Source organism: Macadamia integrifolia, chromosome 7 (assembly GCF_013358625.1).
Source record: "Macadamia integrifolia cultivar HAES 741 chromosome 7, SCU_Mint_v3, whole genome shotgun sequence".
NCBI classification, from domain to species: Eukaryota; Viridiplantae; Streptophyta; class Magnoliopsida; order Proteales; family Proteaceae; genus Macadamia; species Macadamia integrifolia.
The window spans coordinates 14617478-14620455 of NC_056563.1; the positions used below are offsets into that span (position 1 = coordinate 14617478).

Sequence of the window (2978 nt, forward strand, 5' to 3'; positions counted from 1 at the left end):
CCGTATAAATGATTATTCTTTTTCGGGTCAGAAAAAGAATAATGGATCAGAACTGAACCGAGATGCAGAACCAGCCCGTTTGCAATTGTCCCAGAGGTACAAGGAATACTCCAAATGCCAACAAGGATCGATGGACCACATCCTTAAGTGATTAAAGATTTGTTTTTGGTAACAACAACTACCTAGCTTAGTTGGTGAGCTATGGTGTACAAAATTCCCTTGCTCACCAAGAGGTCTCAAGTTCGAATCTCATGGTTGTTTTTTTTAGAGAATTTGTTGAAGATTTCCTGCTTTTCACTCACTTAAAGCACTAAGTGCATGGAGGGGATTTCCACATCAAATTAGAAGCAAGCAAAATTGGAAGGGTTCTAGCAAGAAGAGAAGAAAAAAGAAAGGAAAGAAAAAAAAAGGGGAGAAATAGAGATTGTCCAAATCTTCTCTCTCCTCCATATCATCACCAAAGATTGTCCAAATCACACAAAGGAAGAAAAAAAAATTGTCCCTAGGAGAGAGAAAAAAAAAAGAAAAATAAATTAGAAAAAAAAAGGAAAGAAAATAAGCAAAAAATTATAGGAAATTTCTCAAAATTTATTTCTCTCTTCTCTCTCCTCCATCTTAGCACTTTTGGACTCAAAAGATCTCACAATAAATTGTGGGTTTCTCCCTTTTAGGAAAGAGAAAATTGTTACCCTACCTCTCCATTCCCTATAAATACAACTCATGTAAGAGGAGGAGAAAATTCATTCTTCTTCTAGTTTTTTTTTAGTTGCTCTCTCTTTCTCTCACTCTTTGGTTTTAGTTCTTCTCTATTTTTGCTTTAATCACTTTTGTAATAGTTTTTTTTTTATGTCAATTAATGCAAGCACTCTTTTATTTTTATTCAATTCTTTTTATGTTTATGATTTATGCAATTGAGTTGTAATTTTTTAAGTTATAGTTCTAGGCTTAGATCTAGGTGACAAGATCACGAGCCGTGGAGCAATTGTTTTTCAAGTTCAAGCATTGATTCAAGTAAGTAGGCTCCTTCAGTAGTCTTCTCTCCCCCCTCTCATTCCCTCTTCTGACTACCATTTCGTTCTTAATTTAGGATTTTTATTTTCAGTCATTACATTATTGCTATCCCTTTCCCCCAAGGTTCATGGCTAGTGTATGTGTTGGCTTTGCCCCTCCTAGCCATAGAACCATCAATTTATTGCTTTTATTTTAATATTCTCCCTTTCCCTAAAGCCAAGTAGAGAAACCCTTGTAAGAGTGACTCTCTGGTCAAGTAGGGAAGCTCATATTATGATGCATCCCTCGGGCTAAGTAGAGAAACCTACTTGTGAGTCTCTCTCTAGCTTTATCCCTTTCTTTTACTTTATTTTTATTTCAGCTTTTATTTTTTTCCTTTATTGTTTTTTTTTTTAATTGCGTGGGTTGTTTATTTTCAGTTATTTATTTATTTAATTTTAATTGCGTGGCTTGCATCTTTAAATTCTTAGATGACGAATGGTTAGGACGTTATTTTTAGGACGGTAATTAGAATTAGATCACAACCCTTAATCAGTTCACTTCCGCATTATTAAAAGAAAAAAAAATAAAGTGGTTGCTCTCCCTGTGTTCGACCCGTAGCTACACTGATCCGTACGCTTGCGGTTACATTTTAAATCTCAAATAAGTTTTTGGCGCCGTTGCCGGGGAGACAGTTCCATGTTATTTTTCACTTTCTTTTGGTAAATCGGAGTGCTTTGTTTGCTTTGTTTTATATTTGTTTTTTCTTTTCTTTTATTGAATTCCTGAGAAGAACAACTTGCAATAATAGTTGTATCAGTGGAGGTCGCCATGCCTCACAGTATGATAAAGACAGGTTTCGCCCTGTAGCAGTACCTCAGGAATTGACCTGAGCAACCTCGGATCCCTGTCGGTAAGCTCCCAAAAAGCCAAAAAATAAAAAAATAAAAAAAAATCATTAAAAAAAAAGTTTTGCTATCCATTCTTTTGTGCTTGTCTTACTTTAGTTGTGGGTAGTTTTCTGTTGCATGAGTGTTAAGTGGGTACGTAATACTAAGAATCGGTTAGAAAGAAGAGATCCAACAAGTAGTGCCCCTATACGTTTGCTCTCTTTAAAACCCTTCAATATGGGAGACCAACAGCAAAACCCTTCACCTAAATCTCTAAAAGATAGGTTCTACCCTGCTAGAACAGCTCAACCTTCCTGCATAGTTCTACCACAAGCCCAGGGCAATAATTTTGAACTCAAATCTCAATACATCACTATGTTGCCCCACTTTCATGGGTTGATCTTCGATGATGCATACCTATTTCTAAGGGAATTTGAAGAGGTATGTGTTCTAATTAAGATCCAACAGCTTTTTGATGATGCTGTTAAGCTTAGGTTTATCATTTTCGCATTAAAAGACCAAGCTAAGAAGTGGTTGTATGGATTACCCACAAATTCCACAACCTCATGGGAACAGACTTCCTTAAGAAGTTTTTCCCAACTCACAAGACCAATAAGCTTAGAAGTGATATCTTTCAGTTTAGGCAAAAGTCTAGTGAGTCCTTTTCCAAACTTATGGAGAGATTCAAGGATCTACTCCAAGAATGCCCTTACTATGGCCTAGACTTACAACATTTATGTCAAATAATTTATGAGGATATTGATTACCCAACTAAACAAATGATAGAGTCTATGTACTCTGAGGGATTCACATCCTTTACAGATGAAGGAAAGGCATGGGAATTCTTACTTGACTTAGCTGACAAAACCCATGAGTGGGAATCAACCCAAGAGAGTGAAAGACCATAGGAGGAAAAGGATATTTTGTGGATGGGATAGTAGCCAAGGAAGCCCATTTGGATAGCCTAATCAAGAGAATTGAGGCTACTGTTCCTAGAGAGCCATCATCAGTCAATTTGGTTAAGATTTGTGCTTGGTGCTAGTCCCCTGGACATGTCATAGAAGAATGCCCCAACACCTCTGGGGGCACTTCTAATGA

The 2978-nt window shown here is 36.7% G+C and overlaps 1 non-coding gene across 1 annotated transcript; it reads right to left on the reverse strand.

The window, feature by feature from the left end:
- Positions 1–2494: 2494 nt before the first annotated feature.
- LOC122085337 lies at positions 2495–2601 on the reverse strand. The gene has a single exon (XR_006142110.1). It is a non-coding gene; the product is annotated as a small nucleolar RNA R71 (small nucleolar RNA).
- Between the last annotated feature and the right edge of the window lie 377 nt (positions 2602–2978).